This window comes from Ornithorhynchus anatinus, chromosome 9, assembly GCF_004115215.2.
Source record: "Ornithorhynchus anatinus isolate Pmale09 chromosome 9, mOrnAna1.pri.v4, whole genome shotgun sequence".
Classification (NCBI taxonomy): Eukaryota; Metazoa; Chordata; class Mammalia; order Monotremata; family Ornithorhynchidae; genus Ornithorhynchus; species Ornithorhynchus anatinus.
The window spans coordinates 34,994,444-35,022,291 of NC_041736.1; positions in this window are offsets into that span (position 1 = coordinate 34,994,444).

The following is a 27,848-nucleotide window of genomic DNA, read 5'->3' on the forward strand; positions in this document are numbered from 1 at the left end:
ACTTTTAGCTCCTGTCCCCTGTACTAGGTGCTTTTAATAGAACTTTAATTTGTTGAACTTGGCTCACCAGGCTAATCTGCTCTGATATAATCTTTATAAGTCTGTTTGCAGCAATCAATGCCAAGATGATCTGGCACCTTCCCTAAAATACCCAGCTTATAGGAACAAATGGAGCCCCCTGGTCCATTCGTACCTTCTGGTCATTTTTATCAAGCAATATACTGCTGATTGGCAAATTCGTAAATCACCTGTTAGATTCCTGTGACATGTCAATGATCCAAATCGGTAGAAGTGGTGGACTTTCCTTTTGAAAACTCTGGTGGGGCTTGTAGGAAGGAAACGTAACTACAAACTGTAGTATCGGTCTCCACCAATCTCTTCGTACAGTCCTCTGCACCCGGTGAGTGCTCAGTAAATATCGTGGATTGATTTGATTAAGTTAGTCATCTTTGCTACTTAGACTCTCCAAGAATGGACCCAAGGGGAAAATGAGGAACATGGGTGCTTCTGGGAGTCAGAGTCTGCACTAAAAGTAATTGTTTTAAACATGGGTGCTTCTGGGAGTCAGAGTCTGCACTAAAAGTAATTGTTTTAAACACCTGACAAGGCTAATTGGGTAGGGTGGGGAGATAATCAATGAAGGCTTTCTGGAGGAGATGGCTTTTTCTGCAGGGCTTTGAGGTAGGGTGTCATGTGGTTTGACAGATTTGAGGTAGGGAGGGAGCGATCACCAAGTAGGGAGGAAGCTGTGGAGTCACAGATGAGGTCAGTTAGATAATTCACTGTAGACAGCACCACAATCCTCCCCCTTTCACAAGCACATAACCTTGGCATTATCCACAACTCATCTCTTTAATGTAACCCACAGATTCAATCTATCACCAGATCCCGTCTGTTAAACCTTCACAAAATCACTAAAATCCACTTTTTCTTCTCCATCTATGTTAATCCAAGCATTTATCCTATCTCGCCTTGACTACTCTATCTGCCTCCCTTCTAACCTTCCTGTTTCCTATCTCTCCCCACTTCAGTGCATACTTCACTCTGCTGTCCAGATTATTTCTCTACAGAACCATTCAGTCTGTATTTCCCTATGTGATCTCAGACATGTTCCTTGATTTCTCTTTGCCTCATCTATAAAATGGGATCAAAATGCCTGTCTCCTGTCACCTCATGTCCCATTGTGAGACATGGATTGTGTCCAGCCTTCTATTGTATCTAGTACAGTGCTTGGTGCATAGTAAGCACTTAAAAAATGTTATAAGCTGAACATGATGAAGTGGGCCAAACTTGGGTCTGATTCATCCCAAAGACCCTTTACATTTCAATCAATCATATTTATTGAGCACTTACTGTGTGCAGAGCATTGTACTAAGCGCTTGAGAGAGTACAATATAGCAGATCAGTAGACACTCTCCCTGTTCACAACGAGCTTATTTTAATTCAGGACTCAGAGAGCGCCAGGGGCGTCTTTAGCCAGTCTAAAAAGTGTCAATCATTCAATCATATTTATTAAGCACTTACTGTGTGCAGAGCACTGTACTAAGCAAGTCACTTAACTTCTCTGTGCCTCAGTTATCTCATCTGTAAAATGGGGATTAACTGTGAGCCTCATGTGGGACAACCTGATTACCCTGTATCTACCCCAGCGCTTAGAACAGTGGTCTGCACATAGTAAGTGCTTAACAAATACCAACATTATTATAACTAAGCACTTAGCACTGTCCTAAGGCAGGGCCAATTCTTTTCATGTCAGCAGCTTTGCTTTCATCTTGGGTTAAACCAGCACCTCTGGTGCCGCTCTACATTCCAAGAACAATCAACAAATAAACAATGATAATAATAATTATGGTATTTGTTTAGTGCTTACTGTGTACCAGGCACTGTACTAAGCGCTGGGGTGGATACAAGCAAATCGTATTGGACACAATCCCGATCGCACAGGGGGCTCGCAGTATCGACCCCCATTTTACGGATGAGGAAACAGGCACAGAGAAGTCAAGTGACTTGTTCAAGGTCACACAGCAGACAAGTGGCAGAGCCAAGATTAGATACCACAACCTTCTGACTCCCAGGCCTGTGCTCTATTCACTATGCCAAGCTGCTTCATCAGTAAGTACTATTGGCTGTCCGACTTCTTCAACTTCCCCGGAGAGTTGGACAAGATTTCAGTGAGTCAGTAAAGAGCACGGTCACTGAGAAAGATCTGGTATCCTGACGGGGATTGGACATTCATCCAATGTCCATTTATTTATTCCCATCTGGCAGACATAAGTGGGCAATCTCTCGACCATCTTATTAACCTGATATCTTTTCCTCTCTGACCCATTGTTATCTTTAAATTCCACCAATATTCTCTGGGCAGGAGGAACATTTGTGCTGCTAATGACAGGATGGAAGACCAGACCAGCTGGGCTGGGGAAAGAGATACATATGGTTGACCATGCGTACAGTGAGATGGGCAGGAATATTCAGTCGCAGATGCTTTCTCTTTCAGACTGCTGAAAGAGAAGGCAACTCAAGGTGCCCCATAGAGGAGCCATTTTATTTCTCTTACTCTGTGGTAAATGTACCCCAGGAACTCACTGGGAGCATCAGTCAACTTAATCCATCAATCAGTCAATGCTGTTTATTGAGTGCTTACTATGTGCAGAGTGCTGTACTAAGCACATGGGAGAGTACAGTACAAAAGGATTAGTAGATGTGTTTCCTTCTCATAACCAGTTTAGCACAGTTTTCATCTGAATAATGGTGACCACACAGCCATGGAGAAACAGTGTGGCTTAGTGGATAGACCACGGGCCTGGGAGTCAGAAGGACCTGGGTTCTAATTCCAGCTCCTTTTTGTGTCTGCTGTGTGACCTTGGGCAAGTCACTTTATTTCTCTGGGCCTCAGTTACCTCATCTGTAAAATGAGGATTAAGAGTATGAGCCTCATGGGGGACAGGGACTGTGTCCAATCTGATTAACTTGAATCTACCTCTAGTGCTTAGAGCAGTGCTTGGCACATAGTAAGTGCTTAACAACTACTCTTATTATTGTTACTGTTATTACAGAGCACTCTGGAGAGATCCCAGGCAGGAGCTGCAGCCAGGCTGACAAAGAGACAAACTTCTCCTGCCTCCACAGATTTGGTGTCAGTGAGGAGTAGTGGCTAATGATAGCTTGGAGCAAGACCTCTGCTGGAGAAATAATAATATATGAGGCAGTAGTTCGTGGCAAATTCTATAGGTTATATTTTTCCAGTAAATGTAATAGTTATTCCTACTTCCATAACATTTGGCAGGAATGAATATATTAATTTACATAATTTTATATTATATTTACTTAATTTTGCTTATGTTTACACACCCCCAATTCCAAGACCTCCATGTTCAATAAAATTAATGACTTAGCCCAATCGTAACCCTAAGGCTAACAAACCTGACGTGAGAATGCAATGTCTCTTTCAATAGCATTGTCTTTGGCCATCAGTCAGTCGATCAATAGTATTTATTGAGAGCTTAATATGTGCAGCTCTACTATACGACAAAGCTGGTTAGCCATATTCTTTGCCCACAAGGAGCTTACAGTCTAGAGTTGGAGATAGAGACTAATATAAATAAATAAATTACAGATATTTATGTAAAATGCTGTGGAGCTGGACGGGGTGAATAAAGGGTGAAAATTCAAGTGTGAGAGTGATGTAGGAGTAGGAGAAGAGGAAATGAGGCTGTCGGGAAAGCTTTCTTGGAGGAGATGTGCTTTTAATAAGGCTTTGAAGGTGGGGAGAGTGAGCATCTTTCGGACATAAAGTGCTTAAAAGACCATGAACAGGCTTTCCTTTCTCTCCAACCCCACACAGTGATGTTCTTTTTTGGATGCTCTTTCTTGAAAGCCCTTCTGAATTTTAATGATTATTTTCCAGCATTCACTTTTACTTACAATTAAACTCCATCTTTTAAAGTGCTTTGACTACCTTGAACACATTTCAGTTTAGCATAGATTATGACATTTCTCAAATATGTAAGCCAAGCCTCCTTTTTGCTGGGTAGGATGGGAAAGAAAGATAAAGCAAAAATTTAAAATTCACGTGTTCACATAGAAAACAACTAATATAAGGTAACTACTCATGGTTACCTTGTTACATTGATATTGGATCCTGTGTTTATTGTATTATGATAAATGGTTTTTTACATATTTATATTGATTTGGCCAACTACTGGAAGTTAGTGTGGCATTTTTGCACTTTTCACTATTTCCCATAGGAAACATCTGCCCTAGTACTTGGTTTTTGTCTAGAGCAGTGCCCCAGTTGCTTCCTGCTCATACCTGTGGTTTTCTTTAAATTGGCAACAGTTCTCTCAAACTAGGAACAAAAAGGCCAAAACTGGGATTGGGATTGATTTTCCCTGGAGTGATAACAGTTTTAAATGTGCTAGCTCTCCATTATGGACATACTTTTCTAGAGCTCATTTTCTTATTTTCTGGCATCACTTTAAGTAGAGAACTGTCCCTCACATGACACCTTCTCAAGGTGAGTAATACCATTCCTTTGGTCTTTCTTCTCAGGTTCTGTTCTTTATTTCTTCAACGTTTGTAGCTCTTCAAATGTTTTTCAAACTTGTAAGATTCTCTTCTAATACGATGCTACTTAGATCTGCTAAATGAGTCCCATGATTCGTTTGGATGGACAAAAAGCAGTATTTTGGGACTTCCCTTTCATTTGATTTCTTTTCCTTTTATTTTATTTTATTTAATCAGCCTTCAGCCCATTAAATTTAGTGCAGTCATGAAGCTCTGCTATATTTACAACTGACTAGATGTTTTAGGGTCTTGACAGATTGGGGACATGTGAAGAAGCCAAGCAAAATCTTTCCCTTTGTGCAGAAAAACTTCTCATCACATTGACTAGTGAAAAACTTGAATGAAATATATTTTTTGTGTACCTTGTCTTATGCTGTTGAGTCATCTCCGACCCATAGCGATGTCATGGACACATCTCTCCCAGAACGCCCCACCTCCATCTGCAATTATTCTGGTAGTGTATCCATAGAGTTTTCTTTGTCAAACTACTGAAGTGGTTTACCACTCCCTCCTTCCATGCCGTAATATGAGTCTTCGCCCTCTACTCTCTCTCATGCTGCTGCTGCCCAGCATGGGAGAGTTTGACTCAAAGCTGACTGCCTTCCACTCGCTAGCCACTGCCCAAGCTAGGAATGGAATGGGTAGGCCTCTTCTTGGCTCTCCCTCCTATAGTTGAGACAAGTAGAGGACTGGAAACTCTCCAGGCACCACCCTGAGCAGAGGTTTCTGTGTCCCAGCCTGTCTAAATTTCTAATTCCTTGGTAATTCTTTGTTTTCTAGAAAGAGCACAGGACTGGGAGTCAGTATCCCTGGGTTTTAATCCCAGATCTGCTGTGTGACCTTGGGCAAGTCACTGTGAGGCCATGTAAGACTATGTCTGAACTGATTATCATGGCACATAACAAATGTGTGGTGTTTAACAAATACCACAACCTCTCTGTGTCTGTTTCCCAATCTGTAAAATGGGAATAAGATGCCCATTTCCCTCCCTCTTAAATTGTGAGTCCTGTGTGAGACAGGCCTGTCTCTAATCTGATTATTTTGTGTAATAATTATGGTATTTGTTAAACACTGTGTGCCAAGCACTGTTGTAAGCAATGGGATAGATACAAATTAAGGAGGTTGGACACAGTCCCTGTCCCACCCACATGGGACTCACAATCTTAATCGCCATTTTATAGATGAGGTAACTGAGGCCCAGGGAAAATAAGTGACTTGCCCAAGGAGATAACTGAGGCCCAGAGAAGATAAGTGACTTGCCCAAGGCCACACAGCAGACAAATGGCAGAGTCATGATTAAAACCCAGGTCCTTCTGACTCCCAGGCACATGGTCTATTATCTACTAAGCCATGCTACTTCTCACTAGCCACACTGCCTCTCTATCTCAGTGCTGACCACAGAGCTTGACAAAGCTAGCGCTTAATCAAAACCATTGTTCTTAAATAGGATAGGTGTTCCACATTGCTTGAGCAGCAGAGCTATTCCCTCCTTTTGACTTTCATTCCCCACTACTTTTTCCCAAGATCCTGTCACTGGAGAGGAATGCACTAAGACACAACCTGTTCAGCGTCCTAAAGTTCACTGTAAAAATAGACTCTGTGATGAAGAGGAAGATGGGAAAAGGATTCTCATTTGACATTTATTCACACATCAGAGCAGCTCCAGTCCTGGGGGAAGCCAGCGCATATGGAGAGAAATCATGCATAAAGTATGTTATTGCACCACTGTCTCCATCTTTAAAGCCTGACTGAAATCACATTTCCTCCCAGAGGCCTGACTATACCCTGACTTCCCCTTTTTATCCTCCCTTTTGGTTTTCCCGTGCACTTTGAGTCAGTCCCCTTATGCAGTTTTATTTTCACTCCACTCCCACAGCACTTGCATACCTATCCATCTGCAATTTATTTTAATATCTGCCTCCTACTCTAATTTGTAAGCTCCTGAAGGGCAGCCATGTTGTCACCCAACTTTATTGTATTGGCTTCTTCACGCATCCCCAGTCTGTCAAGAACCCAAAGCACCAAGGCAGACGTGAATAGAGCAGAGATACCACTGAGTGAGTGAGTAAAGACACGGACATTTCTGTTTCCACCCTGAAGACAATTTTCTTTTTTCCTTTAAAGGGGGGCCAAGGACAAAACGTAGCTTCTACCTCCAATGATCTAATTTTAAAATAGGTTTAAATTGAGTTGATCGTTCCTGTTCAAATGGGAATGGATTTCAGTGGGCCTCATTGGGCCATTTTAGAAACAAATAGCTTGGAAAGGCTGGAACAAGTTGTTGGAGATTAGAGCTCTGTTGGCTAAGTAAATATGATGTGGAGTTGAAAAGTGCAGTGCACCTCATAGCACAATAGAATATTCAGGGAAGATAAAGGCAGAAGAAAGCAGTAATGAATTTGGCTGTAATATCTATAAACTCTGTCTAGGGTCAATCTTTGATTTATTTTGCACTTAAAAAGCAATCTAAATTCATCCAGCTGGTTTTTCAAAGACACATTTTTGATGGTGAATGGCAGCATATTAACTGAAGGGAAAACAGTTTTTTTTTTTAGTAGCTGACTTGAAACTGGAGAGAGGGCTGACAATTTAGAAAGTGAAATAGCTCTTAGTAAATCATGACTTCAAGAGCTTTTTATATTAACACTGGGAATTAAATAAAAATGAACCACTTTGGGTTTTTTTTTTCTCCTTACAGCAACCTATTCCTATTCTGTTGTGGTCTTGTAGATCTTGAATTATGAGCATTAAAGTACCTTGACAGTGCTGCAGGCTCTTTTTGGCCAAGTCTCCCTGCCCAAAATGAAGGAGCAAATTGAAGTAATTCTCTAGATAATTCAGAAAAAAGTCACTGTGTCCACGATGAGTGCTAAACCGTTGTTTGCATCACAGTTAGCTTAAATGTTTTAGTTCTTCAGAGTGTTCAGTCAGGGGACCCATGGCCTCTGAATACTTTAAAAGCTACAGTTTTACTTAATTAAAAACTGTCCATACCATGACCTCCTGGGAAAGCAGATGGCAGGGAAATAGAGATTATTCTCTCTAGATACTTTATCCTCAGCTTTTATTATTCATCGATTTCCCTCAATGTCACTGAATGAGGAATGCATTCAAATTCCAATTTTACAGATGGGGAGACTGAACTGAGGCTCAGAAGGGCTATTCCTGAATCTACAGGAATCTCTCCTCTACAACTTGCCTGCTGTGTGACCTTAGAATCACTCAACTTCTCTGTGCCTTAGTTTCCTCAACTGTAAAATGGAGATTCAATATTTACATTGTAAGACCCATGTAGAACAGGGACTCTGTTCAACCTGTTTCCCTTGTATCTCAATCTCGTCCATCTGGCCACTGACCTCTCGTCCAAGTCCTGCCTCTGGCTTGGAACGGCCTCCCCTCTTCACATCTGACAGACATTTAGTCTTATCCCCTTCAAAGCCTTATTGAAGGCACATCTCCTCCAAGAGGCCTTCCCTGACTAAGCCCTCTTTTCCTTTTCTTCCATTCCTGTCTGTATCACCCGGACTTGCTTGCTCTATTCATCCCCCAACCCAGCCCCATAGCACTTATGCACATATCTTCTAGACTGCGAGCTTGTTGTTGCGTAGGGATTGTCTCTATCTGTTGCCGAATTGTACTTTCCAAGCACTAGTATAGTGCTGTGCATACAGTAAGTGCTCAATAAATATGATTGAATGAATATCTGTAATTTTATTTATTTGTATTAATGACGGTCTCCCCCTCTAGACTGTAAGCTCATTATGGGCAGGGAATGTGTCTTTTATATCGTTATAGTGTACTTTCCCAGTGCTTAGACCAGTGCTCTGCACACAGCATGCACTCAATAAATAAGACTGACTGACTCACTGACTGACTGACTTGTATCTACCCCAGCGCTTAGAAAAGTGCTTGACACATAGTGAGTGCTTAACAAATGCCATTGAAAGAAAACCAAAACAAAACAGTTAAATACCATATTGGGCCATGCCAACTTGGCTCTATGAGTTACAGGCCCCATTAACTTTGTGAATGACATGCTTCCAGTAGTCTTGGCATGGACAGTTGTGTTCAGCATTAGGAATTGCCAAGAGGAATGGCAACGATCCACTGTGTGTCAGCGATTTCAGTTTTTGCCCCCTTTTTCTAGGATCGAGGGCCACATCAACTCTCTAAAGCACATCTTCCCACTACATCAATGTTACATAATAATAATGAAAATGATGGTATTTGTTAACTGCTTACTATGTGCCAAACACTGTTTGAGATACATGGTAATCAGGTTGTCCCATGTGGAGCTCGCAGTCTTAGTCCCCATTTTACAGATGAGGTAACTGGGGCACAGAGAAATTAAGTGACTTGCCTAAAGTCACACAGCAGACAAGTGATGGAGCTGGGATTAGAACACACGTCCTCTGACTCTTAAACCCGTGCTCTTTCCACTGAGCCACACAGCTTCTCTACAGCTTCCCTCTCTTAACATAAAGGTTGTCCCTCAGGTACTCCATCAATCAGTGGCATTCCAGGACTCTTTTCATTTGCTTTTCTCTAAGAAATCGATGAAACATTCTAGCCTATGGTGGGGGCCATTGGTATTTTCAACGTGCTTTCCTTCTAAAATTCATTCAGTTGAGAGATACCCACTGAAAATATAAACATTGAAGAAGCGTGGCCTAGTGGATAAAACCTGGGCTTGGGAACCAGGGGACTCGTGTTCTAATCCCACTTCCACCACTTGCCTGCTGTGTGACCTTGTGGGTCACTTCACTTCTCTGTGTCTCCACTCCTCAACTGAAAAATGAGGATTCAATATGTGTTCTCCCTCCTACTTAGATTGTGAGCCCCATGTGGGACAGGGAAGGTGTCCGATCTGATTAACTTGTATCTATGCCAGCATTTAGAACAGTGCTTAACATATAGTAAGTACTTAATAAATGTGATAAAAAGTAGAGGACAAGGGTAGGTGTTTGCTATAGCCCAGTGGGCAAGCATACTCATTCCCCCCTCTAGACCGTAAGCTTCTTCTGGGCAGGGAATATGTCTACCAACCCTATTGTACTGTACTCTCCCAAGTGCTTAATGCAGCTCTCTATCCACAGCAAGTGCTCAGTAAATGCCACTGATTGATTCCAAAAGAGTTAATCAAGTCTGAATGGGCAGGGAAGTGTTGGGATGGGAACTCTACTGGGAAAGGTGTTGGTACAGGAATTTTCAGTGGGAACAGGAAGTCTGAGAGAGCTGAGGGAATAGTAAAGGAACAAATCACAAGACTAGAGCTTAGAATAGTGCTTGACACATAGTAAGCGCTTAACAAATACCATTATTATTATTAGTCAATATGTAAAGGTTTATGACGATTTTATGAATATTCCATGATGACCCATTAAACTATAAACTTGAAGGCAGGGATCATATCAACTTACTCTATTGGACTTTCCCAAGTGCTTAGTAAGTGCTCAATAAATGCCACTGATTAATGAATCAATCATCATCAATCATTTAATGATGAAGCTGGTCCTGTCAGGACAAGTAGGGCCTTGTCTGAGCCTTCTCCCAGAATTTGTTGAATTCAATCAGTCAATCAATCAGTCCATCTGTGGTAATTATTAGCAATTTCTATGTGCAGAGCACTGCACTAAATATTTTAGAGAATGCAATGTAACAGAGCTGAGAAACATGTTCCCTGATTAAGCACTGTTAAGCACAAAAGGAGCTTACAGTCTAGAAGGGGAGACATATTCATATAAATAAATGAATTTAATCACATTTGGTCTTCATCAGCCTACTGTAGGTAGTATGGCCGAGCAGTCTAAAGGCACTGAATCAAGGCTCCAGTCTCTGTGGGGGGGGCATGGGTTTGAATCCCACCACCTGAGTTCTAATCCTAGCTCTGCCACTTGTCTGCTGGGTGACCTTGGGCAAGTCACTTCATTTCTCTGGATCTCAATTCCTCCATCTGCAAAAGGGGAATATCTGTTCTCCCTCCTATTTAGATTGTGAGCCCCATGTGGAATCTGATTATCTTGAATCTTCCTCAGTGCTTAGTACAGTGCTTGTTGCATAATAAGCACTTAACAAATACCACAAATATTATTCCATGCAACCACACTCAAGGACCAAAGGATGATAGAAGTTGATGTCAGAATAAGATGAAAATCCTTCCACTAATCTGGCTAAAGGATCTTCCAAAGGTCTTGAAAGAGTTTATGTCAATGATTAGAAGCATAAAAAAAGACTTACAGATGAATATGAATTGTTTATCAGAATAATTAACCAGAGATTTACAATCAACCTGAAGAATATCGAGGTTACTGATGTTCTGGGCTATACCTGACATACCCTACACCTGAACAAGGGTCTTCATGGGTTACAGAGTTAAATGATATCCCTGAATTCTGGCAGTCACTATCCAGTGATGCGTGAGCGGACACAGAGGTAGAATATGGAATTCAAAAAGACTTAGATATCCACATGGGCCATAAAAAAACAGTGCAGCTTAGTGGAAAGAACCCAAGTCTGGGAGTCAGAGGATCTAATTTCTAATCCCAGCTCTGCCAATTGCCTGCTTTGTAACTTTGGGAAGTCACTTGACTCATCTGTACCTCAGTTCCCTCATCTGCAAAATTGGGATTCAATATCTGTTCTCCCTCCTACTTAACTATGAGTCCCATCTGGGACCTGATGATCTTGTGTCTACTCTAGTATTTAGTACAGTGCTTAGCACATATAAACACTTAACAAAAAACACAATTATTGTTATTATTTCTATTATTGTCATTATTATTATTATTATGCAGATAAAAGAGAAGGTATATGGGGCACTTATAGTATCCGCTATTCTATTCAGTCTTAAAATTGCCATTGCCATCAGCCGATTTTAAGAGCAATTTAATCAGCATGACCTCAAACTCTGGACTGAATGTCAAATGGCAAGAGAGGATTAAGCACTGATGTCCCCTAGGATCAAAGCAATGCTCATCGCATTACAGGTTCAGTGGGAAAATTGACTGAAGAGAATGGATTAAGATTTTGAAATGGGCAGTTCTTCAGTCAACTTATTTGAGAAACGTAAATGGGGAGGGGAGAAGAAACCCTTGAAAGACCCAGTGAAGGGAAACCTCTGATGATTTGAGGTAGCCATGGATAGTTCTGAAGGAGCACCTGGAGAAAGATGAATTTTTAGAAAAGCAGAGGTTTAGAAAAGGCTATGAATTCAATGAGTAGAAATGAGAATTATGGCAGGCACTGTAGGAAGCAAATAGAATAATGAAGCAAGGGTCATACTTTATCTGCATAAAATGTAGAAAGAATCATCACTTTTATGAGCTACATTGATTTTACCCACCTACCAACTTTTATCCACTTACTCATCTACCCTCCCACTCCATTCCAGCTTGTTTCTTCATTCCTTTCAAGCTCATCTTTTCTCTGAGCTTCGTTCTCATCACAGTCATCTCTGCCTCCCTGTTTACACCCGTCTTCTTGACTGGAATCAATCCATCATATCAATCATATTTATTGAACATTTACTGAAAATTTGCCAGACCTTAGCTCTCCCCATTCTCAAAGCCCCTCTGAAATTCTACCTTCTCCAGGAAGTCTTCCCTAATCAATTTTTCTTCCCTCCAACTACTTTTATGCCACCTCTGCAGTGACACACTCGCAACCACAAACTGCACTTCAGATCATACTCAAAAACTCAATATTTAAGTACTTATTTACCCACATGACTACCTTTCCTTTCTCTTTATCTCCTGCTACATTGTAAACTCCTGAAGGCAAGAATCATGTTTTCCAAATCTATTGTTCTCTTCCAAGTGTTTTGAACAGTGCTGTGCATACAGGACATCATCAATATAGGATGATTGATCAGCTGATTGTATTAGCCACATCTACCCACATTGATAAAATCTCACTGTCCCTAATGTCTTCAAATCCTGAAGGACAGCAATATAAATAAGTATGGTTAATCCTTTACATGTAGTAATTATTTGCCCCTATAGAAAAAAACACAATAAATGGTTTGATCATCAATGAAGGGATACTACAGGAGAAATAGCAAGAAATAACTCTGAGCAAGAGGAACACCGTAATGGGTTATCGAAGAGTTCTGTTATTCTTAAGCTGAGGTAACCATCTGCCAGGGATTTCTTAGGAACCTCAAGGAAAAAGATCCTCTCTGAATCTGTACCTGTGAGTGTACCATCACAAAGTGGAGCGGAAAGAATGTGAACTCAAAGACACCATCCAACCCTCCTTTCCTCCACACTGATTTTAGTGGGTTTGACTCAGCCTCTTTTCTCTCCTGATACTTTCGAAAACATCTGCATTTATTTCTTGCAAACAGAAAAAAATACTCAGGTGCTTCATAAAGACTAAGTGTAAACTGTATATTCCTTGTGGTCAGAGATCACATCTACTAACTCAATAATAATAATAATGATAATAATAATAAATAATAATGATGGTATTTGCTAAGTACTTACTATGTGTCAACACTGTTCTAAGCTCTGGATAGGTACAAGTGTATTAGGTTGGACAAAGTGCCTGTCCCACATGGGGCTCACAGTCTTCATCCCCATTTTACAGATGAAATAACTGAGGCATAGAAAAGTTAAGTGATTTGCCCAAGGTCACCCAGCTGACTGAGCCGGCATTAGAACCCAGGTTCTTTAGACTCCCAGGCCCATACTCTACCCACTAAGCCTCTATTGCACTGTAGGAGAAGCAGCATGGTAAAGGAAAAGCAGTGTGGCATGGTGGATAGAGCATGGTCTTGGAGTCAGAAGGTCATGGGTTCTAATCCTGGCTCCTTCATCTATCTGCTGTGTGATCCTGGGCAAGTCACTTTACTTCTCTGTGCCTCAGTTATTTCATCTGTAAAATGGGGAGAGAGATTGTGAGTCCCACATGGGACTGTGTACAACCTGATTTGCTTGTATCTACCCCAGCAATTAGACCAGTGCTTGGCACTTAGTAAGAGCTTAACAAGTACCATTATTATTACTATTACTAGTCTCACAAGCACGTAAGTACAGTGATCTGTCTACATCACTGATTGCTTGATGGATCTGAGTTGGCAGGTATGGCCACTTTCCTTTGTATTCAAAGATAGACCTAATGAGGATGAACTCTATCATCGCTGGTATTTATTCAGCTCTTACTATGTGCAGATCACTACTAAGCACTTGGGAGAGTACAGTTCAAACAGAGTTGGCAGACGTGTTCCCTGCCCGTTACAAACTCACAGTCAAGAAGGCCCGCCTACACAATATCTGTGTGTATAGGTGTAGCTGACAGTATCTATGTCTCACTGACAGTGGCTTTCATCCAATACATTCCTAAAGATTGTCCTTTCCTGGATTGTTGCATTTGCAATTTGCAGGTTTTTTACAGAATTTGTTAAGCGCAAACTATATGTCAAACACTGTCTTAAACTCTGGGGCAGGTACAAGTTAATCAGGTTTAGACACGGTCCCTGTCCCACATGGGGCTCACAGTTCCTGGCATTCTTTTCAATTCTATTCTGTTCTGAAAGATATCTCTGAAGCCTTCTGATATTCACCTGCCAGGCTTGTTTGCATGGAGCTGGAATAGTCCAGAAATCAGAGGGAAAACCAGAGAGCCATAGGATTGCAGACTACCCATTGCCATTTTCCTGTGATAGATCCAGAATGCTAGAGGTTTGGGAAAATACAGCAATGGAATTTTTGTAGTGCCAGGAGCTGATACTTCTAGCCAAGGAGACTTGGAACCAGTGGGCTAATTCTATCAAACCATCTGTTTCCAGAGGATTTCATTTCACTGGGTCCAAGTTGCTGGAGTGAGAAGGAATGTGACAGTGGAGTAATTGGGCTTAGACCATTAGCACAGTTTCCTCTTGCTCCCTAGTGTACTTGCACAGTTAATGATCCTTCTCAGCTCCCCGATAAAGAATGACTGTTGTGTTTTTTATCTCTATAGCCTTCTCTCATCCCAGCCACTCCCTCCATTCACCTTCTTTTCCCTTGAACAGGCTTTCGGCCATTCTAAGGGACTGAATCAGCACAGCCTAGTAGACAGAGCACCGACCTTGAAGTCAGAAGGATGTGGGTCTAATCCCACCTTGGCCATATGTCTACTGTTTGACCTAGGGGAAGTCACAACTTCTCTGTGCCTCAGTTACCTCATTTGTAAAATGAGAATTGAGACTGTGAGCCCCCTGAGGGACATGGACTATGTCCAGCCTGATTAGCTTGTATCAACCCCAGTGCTTAGTACAATGTTTGGCACAAGAAAGTACTTAACAAATCCACAAAAAAAAATCACTGCAATATCCTTCATATCTCCCAAGTTCTTGGGAGATTTTTCCTTCTCCCTCATTCCCAGGGCTACGCTGCCTTTGCATTAAATTCATTCATTCAGCTGTATTTATTGAGCACTTCCTGTGTGCAGAGCACTGTACTAAGTGCTTGGGAGAGTACAATATCACAATGAACAGACACTTTCCCTGCCCACAGCGAGCTTACAGTCTAGGGGGGACACAGACATTAATATAAGTAAATAAATTACACATATGTTCATAAGTCCTGTGGGGCTGGAAGGGGGGAATGAATAAAGGTAGCAAGTCAGGGCAATGCGGAAAAGCGTGGGAGAAGAGGAAAGGAGGGTTTAGTCAGGGAAGGCTGCTTGGAGGAGCTGTGCCTTCAATAAGACTTTGAATATAAGAGTAATTGTCTGTTGTCTTATACTGACGAGTTGTTTCGGACCCATAGTGACTCCTTGGGCACATCTATCCCAGAACTCCCCACTCTTCATCTACCATCATTCTAGTACTGTATCCATAGAGTTTTCTTGATAAAAATCCGGAATTGGTTTACCATTTCTTCCTTCCGTGCAGTAAACTTGAGTCTCCACCTTCGACTCTCTCCCACGCTGCTACTACCCAGCACAGGTGAGTTTTGACTTGTAATAGATTAACTTTCACTCCGCTAGCCGCTGCCCAAGCTAAGAATGGTATGGGTAGGCCTCTGCTTGAATCTCCCTCCTGCAGCCCAAATTGCTAGACTACTGTAAACTATCCAGGTACAATCCTGAGAGGACAATTGTCTGTTACTTGTCTGTTAGTTACGCGACTACCCTCTTGGAGTTCAGGAGCTTCTCAAATAGGAAGAGCCCTGGATTTTGTATTTTCTGGGTTCAGTCCCCTACACAGCTCTGAGTTTGGGGAGCAGGATGGAATTGCAGGGAACAGAAGTGGATTACAGATGGTTGCTTAGAGCACTCTCGGTCCTCTTGGATGGAACCGGAAGCCTCTGCTGCAAAGAGAGGTTACTGTGTCATTCCTGAGGTTGCAATGTATCTCACAGAATAACGTGCGGGGATTTTGGCATACAGGATTTCTTTCACAGGAAGAGAGCTAAAGAAAAGAAATCAATGCACAACGACATAGCAATCACCATGACGTTGTGTCTTTGTGCTACAGAATGATATTTTCAGAAAACAACCTTCAGGACTTCTGGTCCATTAGCTTGCTGCTCCCCTTTTAGAATGGTTCTGCTTGCCAATTCCACACAGAACCTGAGAAGGGAAAATTCCTGTGGGCACCTTTACTAGTATATAGCTTCCCTTTTGGGCTGTAATGACTTGGGGACAAGAGAGAGAGGGGAAGAGAGAAAAGAGAGAGAGAAGGAGAGAGAGGGGAAGAGAGGAGACAGAAGGAGAGAGAGAAAGAGAGAGAGAAAGAGAGGGACTGAGAGAAAGAGAGAGGGAGAGAGAGAAAGGGAAAAATAAAGAAAAAAAGAGTCCCTTTATGGCAGTACTATTTTAAAGAATAGATGCTGCTGTTTTTAGGAATAGGGAGAGGTACCGATGTGTGTGAAAATATCCAGGACAGTCAATCTCATGGCAGGGTTTGCCCAATCATCCAATTTTTAAAATTAATGAATTGGAAAAACAGGTATGGGTCCTTTATACTCTTAACCTTAAGCTTAGGAGTTACAATGGAAACTAAATTCCAATTTGAATCCAATATAACTCTAATAAAACTCCGACACTGTATGCCCAGCTTTAATAGTCCTGTAAATGAGAAATAAAAAGATATCACCCCCTTTAAACAGAGACTGCAGCTCTCTGCCAATGGAAGCCATTACTCAAATTGGGACACATTAAATGTTTGTGTTGAAGTTTTGTCACGTTGATGCATGCTTTACCCCAAGGTTATTTCAAAACTGCCAGACAAAAATAAACAAACCTTGATAGATTTTTGTCTTGGAAATGAGAATCAGCAGAATTTGTGGGATTGAAAATGAACGAGCTAACAGGAATCTTGGAATATCCTGCTTGAAACACAGAGGCTAACAGTTGGAATTAATTGGTTCAGATACCTTCCCGGCAAACAGTGCTGAAAATCAATGAATTGAATCGCAGTGACCGTGTTCACCCGCGGCTCTCTTACTGCATGATTGAAATTTATGCCAATAGGCTGGGCTTTAGGGTTGCATTTTACATGATCCTTCTCTTGCCAACCCCACATGGAAATGAGTGGGTTACAGTGACAGACCCAACAAGATCTGGATTTGAGTGCCCATTACGGGAATAGCACTGAACTGTGTGCCAGGCACTTAGTCAGGTGGGAAACACCAGGACATCCTCAGGGAATCATACAGCTGGAAAGGCGGTCAGGAAGGTCAGCTGGTCCATTCCCCTGCCTCTGGTTATATAAATGTCTGAACGAGGTACTGTCATCCCCACTAGATTGTGAACTAGAAAGAAGAGCATGAGAGAGAGCGAGAGAAAGAGAAAGAAAGAGATAGCCCCCCAGACAAGCAGTTTAACCTAGTGGAAAGAGCTCAGGCCTGGGAGTCAGAGAACCTACATTCTAATCCCTGATCCACCACTTGTCTGTTTTGTGACCTTGGGCAAGTCACTTTCCTTCTCAGTGCCCCAGTTCCTGCATCTGTAAAATGAGGATTGAAACTGTGAGCCCCACGTGGGACAGGGACTGTGTCCAACCTGATTTGCTTGTATCTTCCCCAGTGCTTAGTACAGTGCCTGGAACATAGTAAGCACTTAACAAATACCATAATAATATTAATAATTATTATTATCCATAAGGGGATTAAGACTGTGAGCCCCACCAGAGATATGGGCTGTGTCTAAACTGATTAGCTTGTATCTACACCAGAGCTTAGTACAGTGCCTGACTCATAGTAAGTCTTAACAAATACAATAAAAAAATCCTTGAAGACAGGGATTCTGCTTATTGATTCTGCTGTATTGTACTCTATCAAGTGCTTAGTATAGTACTCTGTATACATTAATAGTGAGGCATATATTAGAGAAGCAGCATGGTCTAGGGAAGCAGCATGATCTAATGGAAAGAGCACTGGTCTGGGAATCAGAGGACGTGGATTCTAATCCTGGATCTGCCACATGTCTGCTGTGTGACCTTGAGCAAGTCACTTCACTTCTCTGTGCCTCAGTTACCTCATCTTTAAATGGGGATTAAGACTGGGCTTTGCACACAAAAGTGCTCAATAAATTAATGAATGAATGAAAGAGCCCCATGTGGGACATGGACTGTGTCCAACCTGATTAACTTGTATCTACCCCAGCACTTAGAACAGTGCTTGGCACATAGTAAGTGCTTAACAAATATCACAGTTATGGTTATTATTATTGTTATTATTACTAATAAGCACCTAATAAATACTTTGATTGATAGAATACCAAAAGCTACTTCATTGTCTCTGTTTTGGGTTCCCAATTCCCATAGGTCACTTGAGGGTAACTGAAGTTCACCGTGGCCAAAAGCTTAATGGTTATTGTTCTTCAGCAGAGATGATTGGTTCCCTGTCCAATGAAGAACCAGTAGAGTGATGGAGTAGCATGAGGTGATGTGACTGGCAGACATATCAGGTGTCAATTCCATTAAATAATGGACTAGTTTCCTAGCTACCGGAGTTGATTTTCCTGCCACCCTCATCCCATGGGTCTCCTGAAACTATCTGCAATTGGTAAGTCTGAAGATTTATCAATCAATCCATCAATCAATTGTATATTAGCATATACCATTAAAAAAGCCTCAAACAAAAATGGAGATGGTAGACCAGTTTTAAGCCCACAAAGAACTTATAGTCTAGAGAAAAACCAAGTTTTTTCAAACTGGGTGTTAGTCATCCACAAAACTGAAGCCCAATATTACAGTTTTAAGGGTTTTTTTTAACAAATAGAAATTTGAACCTAGATCAGAGCTCCGGGAAGCATACCTGTGTTACATGTAATTAACCAAGCACTACAACATGTGCCCAAAAAGGCTCATGAAGTGTAGAGTGGAGCATTAAAATTCAAGTGGGATGACTGGATCTAGTTACCTAGGTTTATTAAGCTTCTCGTTCCATAACAATAGAATATAGCTCAATTACAGTTCCTTCTTGTCTTTTCAAAAGAAACATCAATAATAATGACAAACCTTGACAACATGCATATTTACAGATAGGCTGATGAGATGTAGCATGATATAGTGGATCAGGCTCAAGCCTGGGAGTCAGACGTCATGGGTTCTAATCCCAGATCTGTCACTTGTCTGCTGTGTGAACTTGGGCAAGTCATTTTACTTCTCTGTGCCTCAGTTACCTCATCTATAAAATAGGGATTGAGACTGTGAGCCCCACGTGGGACAGGGACTGCGTCCAACCCGATTTGCTTCTATCTACTCCAACCCTTAGTACAGTGCCTGCTATATAGTGAGTGCTCAACAAATATCACAATTACTATTACTGATTCTTTTACAAAGCATGTTTCAGTACCATCTCTTGAATGTTTAGTCAAATTTTTTCTCACAATGTAAAAGCTAACAGACTGCTATAGCTCAGATATGGCTCAGCAATTGCAACTTAATTGCAAGTCTTTTTTTTTTTTTTGAGATGGCAAAGTCTCAGCTGAAGCAGAATGTTGTCAAATCCTTTTAAACAGCCCTGGCAGAATAATTAAAGGGAAGAAAACTCCAACTAACATGCCTGTGGTGTAAGGAGGGGGTTTGGCCTTCACTTTCCAGAAGCCACTGGGGCATTTTGAGAAGAGATTAGCTTCTGTGCCAGTAGTGGGAGAGAACCTCTCCCTGGGAGTGGAGCAGAATTCCTCAAGAAGAGCATGGAGGGGATGTTTTTGTCTAGCTTCCTGTGCTATATTTCCCTGTCTGCTCCCCTGGAACCCAGGCAGATGTTTCTGTGGTAATGTATTTCTTGCTGTACAAACTATGTTTGAGGTATTGAGGCCTAAACCCTGTTCTGCCCACTTCCCCAAACAAAGCTTTCAGGTGGCCATTTGGCTAAGCCTCTGGTAAGTAGGGAATCAAGCTCTGCAGTTTTAAATCTCAGTGCCTTAAATATTATTCTGTGAACCTCAGCTTTGATATCTTCTATCCTTTCCAGCTCATAATATTGATTAAATCTCTGCTTTGACCATTTTCCTATTTGGGAATCTGGTTTGGCCATGCTACCGGGGTTTTCACAGAGCTCTCAACTAGAACTTGGCTGGCATTTCGAATCCTGCACCTTTCTTGGAGTTCTCTGAATATAAGATGGTTGCCTTTAGCCTTATTTGGGGTTATGCAGTTTGATGCCATGAAACAAAAGAATTGGCCTCAATCTGTGGTATTTGAGGGCTTACTGTATGCGGAGTACTAAGTGCTTTGGAAAGTGAGTACATTAGAATGGTTTGACACGATCCCTTCTCTCAAGGATTGTAATAATAATAAGTGTAGTATTTGTTAAGTGCTTATTATGTGGCAGGCACTGTACTAAGTGCTGGGTTGGATACAAACAAATCGGGTTGGACACAGTCCCTGTCCCATGTAGGGCTCACAGTTTCAACCCGCATTTTACAGATGAAGTAACTGAGGCCCAGAGAAGTGAAGTGACTTGCCCAAGGCCACACAGAAGACAAGTGGCAGAGCCAGAATTGGAATTCATAACCTTCTGACTCCAAGGCCCGGGCTCTGTTCTCTATGCCATGCTGCTTCCTGTATGATCATACAATCTAATGGGGGAGACAGATTTTTGAAGTAAATTACAAATAGGGAAAGAAACAGTTGTTAGTGCAGGGGGTGGGGTGAGTGCATAGTGCATAGGAGTGCATAGGAGGTATGGACTTAAATACATAGTTAATGCAGAAGACAGGGAGGCTAGAGTGGGAAGATGAGAGTTTAGTCAGGGAAGGCTTCCTGGAGGAGATATGATTTTTAGTAGGGCTTTGAAAATGGAGAGAGTGGTACCCCTTCAAGATGGAGGCCATTTTCTACCATTTTGTCTTTTCTGTCTTTGTTGGGGACCATTGACATAAAGTAATTTTGAGGGTTGAATTTAAGTTAGCGGATAGAGCACGGGCCTGGAAGTCAGTAGGTAATGGGTTCTAATCCGGGCTTTGCCATTTATCTGCTGTGTGACGTTGGGTAAGTCACTTCACTTCTCTGAGCCTCAGTTCCCTCATCTGTAAAATGGGGATTGAGACTATGAGTCCCTTGTGGGACAGGGCCTGCATCAAACCTGATTTTCCTATATCCACCCCAGTGCCTTGTATTGTGCCTGGCACATAATAAGCACTTAACAAATACCACAATTATTATTTATTATTATTTAATACCTGGCACACTTTGTCACTGCTACACTTTTGATCTCTTGGCCTGACAGGATGGAAATTTAAATTCATTATCGGGTTAAATAACAAAGCCCCAAGGGTCAAATGCAGCTGGGTTACCTGAAGATCATTCTGTACTATTTATGTCTGCTAGTCTCTTTTGGTGGGGATTTGGCAACCAAAGATTTTCAAATTCATCTTCTCCATTAGTAATCCTCTCTGGCTTCCCTGGAGCCGTGGTGTAAGCCTCTCTAACTTGATGATCTGACAGCGTTCTTTCTCAGAGACTTTCTCCGCTAATAAGTTTGGCTGGTTGGACTGAAGCCATTTTCCTGATGACTGAAATGGAAGTTGATCAGGCTGAGAGCAAAATTCTAAACAAGAGGATGATGCCAGTTGTCAGAATTTGCCTCTGGGATTCTTATATAAGTAAAGAAAAGGATGTGGGGGGGAGAGATAGGAAGTCTCTGCCTGTCAGTGGGGGGTTGGTATGCTGTGTGCTCTGTAACCCCTGTGCTTCCAAGAGATAAGAGATGGGATCAAAAGATGACAATCCTATTATGCCATATCTCCCCTGAACTTGACAGCCAGGAATTCTTTGGCACTGAAAGTTGTCAAACCTTTTATTTTTGCTCACCCGCCCTTCAGTGGTTCACAAGGGCTGCAAAATCTCACTCTGTAGTAACTGTGCTGTATTTTGGTTCATTTCCATGGAGTAGGAGACAGGTGGAAGTAATCAGGTGTTTAAAACCTGGCTAGGCAAACTTCTACACTGTAAACTCATTGTTGGCAAGCAGCGTGTGTAATAATAATAATAATAATGATATTTAAGTGTTTACTATGTGCCAGGCACTGTACTAAGCAATTGGGTGGATACAAGCAAATTGATTTGGACACACTCCCTATCCTACGAGAGGTTCGCTGTCTCAATCCTTATTTTACAGATGAGGGAACTGAGGCACAGAGAAGTGAAGTAACTTGCCCAGTGTCACACAGCAGAAAAGTAGTAGAGGTGAGATTAGAACCCTTGACCTCTAGAGAAGTGTGGTACAGTGGAAGAGCACAGGCTTGGGAGTCAGAGGTCATGGGTTCTAATACAGGCTCCGCCACTTGTCAGCTGTGTGACTTTGGGCAAGTCACTTCACTTCTCTGTGCGTCAGTTACCTCATCTGTAAAATGGGGATTAAGACTGTGAGCCCCACGTGGGACAACCTGATCACCTTGTATCCCCCCAGCACTTAGAACAGTGCTTCGCGCATAGTAAGCCCTTAACAAATACCATCATCATCATCATTCGGACTCCCAAGCCCATGCTCTATCCTTAACGCCTTGCTGATTCTTGCCAACATTATTGTCTAGTAGCCTCCCAAGTGCTTAATACAAGCTCACTGTGGGCAGAAAATATGTCTGATTGTTGTTGTATTGTACTCTCCAAGTGATTAGTACAGTGCTTTGCACACAGTAAGTGCTCAGTAAATAGGATTGAATGAATACAGTGCTCCCTCTTGACTGTAAGCTCATTGTGGGCGAGGAATGTGTCTGATTATTGTTGTACTCTCCCAAAAGCTTAGTACAATGCTCTGCACACAGTAAGCGCTCAACAAATACGATCGACTGACTGATGGACCCATCAGGCCGCAGAACCAGCGAGAAGGAATTGACTTCAGTGTCAGTGGTTTGCCATTGCCTCCTTCACTCTCCTGTCCCTGCCAGGAGAGTTTCTTCTGGAGCATGGGTGCAGTGAGAGAGTGAGTAGGCAGGGCTGTAGTGAGTTGCAAACTGCATGCAAATATTTTATACCTGCTCGAAGTCACTGCATCCCAGAACAGATGGAACAGAAAAGCTATGACGTGGCATGTGCTTGCCTTGTGGAGAGGGAGATGAAATGAAACAAAGAATGTGGACAGCTTTAAGTCTGAGTCCTGTAATGTTACTCTAATGTGTTCATCTGATGAAGCGATAGTCTGGCACCATGCTGTTCAGTAGAGTAGACTAGAGAAGCAGTGCGGTCTAGAGGATAGAGTATGGGCCTGGGAGTCAGAAGGACCTGGATTCTATTCCCAGTTCTGTCACTTGTCTGCTGTGTGATCTTTGGCAAGTCACTTCATTTCTCTGGACCTCAGTTACTTTATCTGTAAAATGGGGATTAAGACTGTGAGCCCCATGTGGGGCATGGACTGTATCCAACCTGTTACTTTGTGTCAACCCCAGCACTTAGCATAGTGCTTGGCACATAGTATACGCTAAACAAATACCATAAAAAAGAAAAAAAAACAGAGGACCTGAGTTCTAATCTCTGTTCTACCACTTGTCTTCTGTGTGACTTTGAGCAAGTCACTTAAATACTCTGTGATTCAGTTACAGAGAAGTTACCTCATCTGTAAAATACGGATTAATACTGTGAATCCCATGTGGGACAGGGACTGTGTCCAACCTGTCTAGCTTGTATCTACCTCAGCACTTAATACAATGCCCAGCCCATAGTAAATGCTTAACAAATACCGTAAAAACAAAAATATGGCCCGGTAGGAGGCTGAGGTCTAGACTATTATCTTCCTGTCCATTCCTTTTGGCTCTGATGCTTGACATAGTGAGCTACTATTTGATCTTCTGCTGAGTTGGAGGGAAATAGAAATATTCTGTAGTGTTAACTGCTCACAATGAATGAAACTTTTCAAAACTCTGGAGTGCTGCTAAATGAACTGATTGAAGAAATATTCCTAACCCCGAGATCATTTAGATCTCTACATGTAAAGTGAGCACTAAGATGTTTTTTGACATGCATGATCTGGGTCCACAAAATGTTTTACAGAACACGTTTATGAGGTGGGATGGGTGAGGAGGGTGTTCCTAGCAGTTCACTTTACTCACCTCTGATTCCTCTTTAGTACTAATAATAACTGTGGTATTGGTTAAGCACTTACTATATTGCCAGGCACTGTACTAAACACTGGGGTGAATACAAGCAAATCAGGTTGGACACAGTCCCTGTCCCACATAGGTCTTACAGCCTTAATCTCCATTTTAGAGCTGAGGGAACTGAGGCCCAGAGAAGTAAAATGATTTGTCTAAGGTCACACAGCAGACAAGTGGTGGAGCCGGGATTAGAAATCACGACCTTCTGACTCCCAGGCCCATGCTCTATGTACTAGACCCCACTGCTTCCCCTTTAATTTTCCCTCTTTACCGTGTACAACCACTTTGCCAATTTAATCCCTTCCTGCTCTTTTTTGTTGTTCCTTTTTCATGGAAGATGGTTTCCCACCCCTTTTCTGGACCACAACTTCAATGGTTTCCGCCTTCTAATCTCTTCCTAAAGCCTCCTTCTGGTCTCTCCCTAAAACCTCTTTCCAGTTTCTCCCTAAAACATGAAGACTTCTGATGACTCACTGATGATGCTCTCTAAGAGAACAGGCAGAAGTTGGTGAGAGAACAAAGTAACTATCTTTGTCTCATTTCAATTGTAAGTATAAGGACTTGGGATTTAACACCTATTAGATAAAGTGGTGGTTTTGGATTCTCCTAAAAACTTGGGGTGTTATTTTGCCTCTTTAGATACTAAGCAGAAGGCTGAAATCCTGTATCTGAACTCTTATGCCTTTGTGAATGCTCTTCATCCCTGCAACATATTCTACGTCTTGATACTGTTTTTCTCATTCATATTTCATTTTCACTGAATAGAGACCATCTGTTTACCAATGTGGAACACCACTATGCCAGGAGGACTCAATAAATATTACCCAATAAGGATAAATGCAGTATCTAGCCACGCATAGTGATTGGGTGGGGGGAGTTAGAGGAAGGAAAGTCGATGGGAGAGCATGAAGCATCAGCAGCTTATAGGCTGAAGAGAAGCCAAGGATGTAGACAGGTTGGGAATTGTGGAGTGGCTGGAAAATGAGACTTTAATGAGAAAGAGAAGGCAGAAATGGGATTCTGACACATAAAAGCAAATTGCGAGTCTACTGTATGAAAAAATGCAATCAAAGGAGTTTTTTTTTTAACTGGGGAATATGTGATATGCTCAGCAGGTGACATGAGGAGAATACGAAATAAATACCATCAGTGATAGCACCAGTGTGGCAATCCTAACCTGGGCCATCATTCCATTTCTGAGTTATTTTAAAACACAAGTTACAGTAGTTGAACAGATTCCTGCCAAACAAGGTAATGTGAATATCAGAATGGGTCCCTTTCACTTGTAAAAAGTAGAATTTTATGAAACTAAAAGAGGAATTCAGCATTAGAGCAGAATCCAGACTTTTTAAAGAGAAATTCAGAGAAAGGGGAGAGATGAAATTTGCTAATAATGCAGTCAATCAATTGATAGTATTTATTGAATGCTTATTGGGTGCAGAGCACTGTACCAAACACTTGGGAGAGTTCAGAGCAGGTATAAAGATGATAACTATTATTATAGTAATAATATTATAGTAAGTGCTTAACAAGTACCATATTATTAATAATAACTGCTATTATTATTATTAATATGGTACTTGTTAAGCACTTACTATGTGCAAAGCACTGTTCCAAATGCTGGGGTAGATACAAGCTAATCAGGTTAGACACAGTTCCTGTCATACATGAGGCTCACAGTCTCAATCCACATTTGACAGATGAGGTAACTGAGGCACAGAGAAGTGAAGTGACTTGCCCAAGGTCACATAGCACACAAGTGGAGGAGTCATGACTTTCTGATTCCCAGGCCCGTGCTCTAAACACTATGTCACGCTGCTCTAGACGATCGTTTCCCATGAAACCTTTCTCTAGTCGCTCTGATTGCTTACGGCTTGGGGGATGAAGAGCAGGAAGATGTTACAAGGCTGAGAAATGGAGAAATGGATAATGGGCTTCAATTTGAGTAAGAGGAAGGTGTCCCAGGGGACCTGAAATCCAAAAATATCACTCTATCCTTGTCACCCCAGCTTATCCTCATTTCTCTCCCACAGAGCCCAGACTGTATACTTTACTTCTCTAATGCCAATTTACTATCATCTCTCATTCATTCAGTCATATTTGCTAAACACTTACTGTGTGTAAAGCACTGTTCTAAGAGCTTGAGAGAGTATAATATAACAATAAGCAGACATATTCTCTGTCCACAACGAGCTCACACCCTCCTTCCTGCCAGGAACTTCCTTTTCACATCTGGCAAACCGTTACTCTCCCCATCTTCCAAGCCCTACTAAAATCACACTACCTCCAGGAAGCCTTCCCTGACTAATCTCTCACCTTCCCTCTTTAGTTTTGTCCCACTGCATCATTGATTCTTCACTCCCCAAACACTTAGGTACTCACTCCTCTTCAGCACTTCTGTAGTTGTCTTTAAACTTGGTTGTTTCCAGCTAACTATAATTTATTTTAGTATGTGCCTCCCCTTACTAATGATAATAATAATGTTGGTATTTGTTAAGCGCTTACTATGTGCCAAGCACTGTTCTAAGTGCTGAGGTAGATACAGGGAATCAGGTTGTCCCATGTGAGGCTCACAGTTAATCCCCATTTTACCGATGAGGTAACTGAGGCACAGAGAAGTGAAGTGACTTGCCCACAGTCACACAGCTGACAAGTGGCAGAGCCGGGATTCAAACGCATGACCTCTGACTCCAAAGCCCAGGCTCTTTCCACTGAGCCACACTGCTTAGACTGTAAGCTTCTTGAGGCCAGGGATCATCATGTCTACAAACTTTACTGTTCTTTCCCAAGTGTTCAGTACCACGCTCTGCACAGATTAAGTGCTCATTAATTCTATAGATTGTTTAAACTATTCAATAATGACTCACTGCTATGGGACCAGATGAGGAAAGATCTAGAATTCACTGACTGCTGTTTTTCAATCATCACTTCAATGTGCAGTGATCACTAAGAAGGCCAGTCAAATCCTGGGCATCATCCAAAAGAGATGGAACAAAAAATGAGAGTTTGGGCATTCTGTGTAGCTGATAAGGGACACAATCATAGTCACAATTTAAATGCTTACTATGCGCCAGGCATTGTACTAAGCCCTAGAATAGTTACAAGATATCTTTATCTTGATAAATGAGGCCTTCCCAGACTAGGGCCCACTTGTCCTCTGGGGTAGATACAGGAAATATCCCCCTTCTCTCCCCATTTTCCTGACCCGCTCCCTTTGCTCTACACCCCCTTCCTGCCCTACAGCACTTGTGTATGTATGTATATATTTATAATGATAATGCTATTTATTTTTATTCATGATGTGTATATATCTGTAATTTATTTATAATGATGCTACTGATGCCTGTTTACTTGTTTTAAGGTCTGTCTCCCCGCTTCTAGACTGCGAGCCCATTGTGGGCAGGAATGGAGAAGCAGCGTGGCTTAGTGGAAAGAGCACGGGCTTGGGAGTCAGAGGTCACGGGTTCTAATCCTGGCTTTGCTGCTTGTCAGCTGTGTGACCTTGGGCAAGTCAGTTAACTTCTCTGGGTTTCAGTTACCTCATCTGTAAAATAGGGATGAAGACTGTGAACCCTATGTGGGATGACCTGATTACCTTGTACCTACCCCAGCGCTTACAACAGTGCTTGGCACATAGTAAGAGCTTAACAAATACCAACATTATTATTGTTATTATTGTCTCTCTTGCTGAATTGTACTTCTCAAGCACGCTCAATAAATACGATTGAATGAATGAACAATTTAATCAGGTT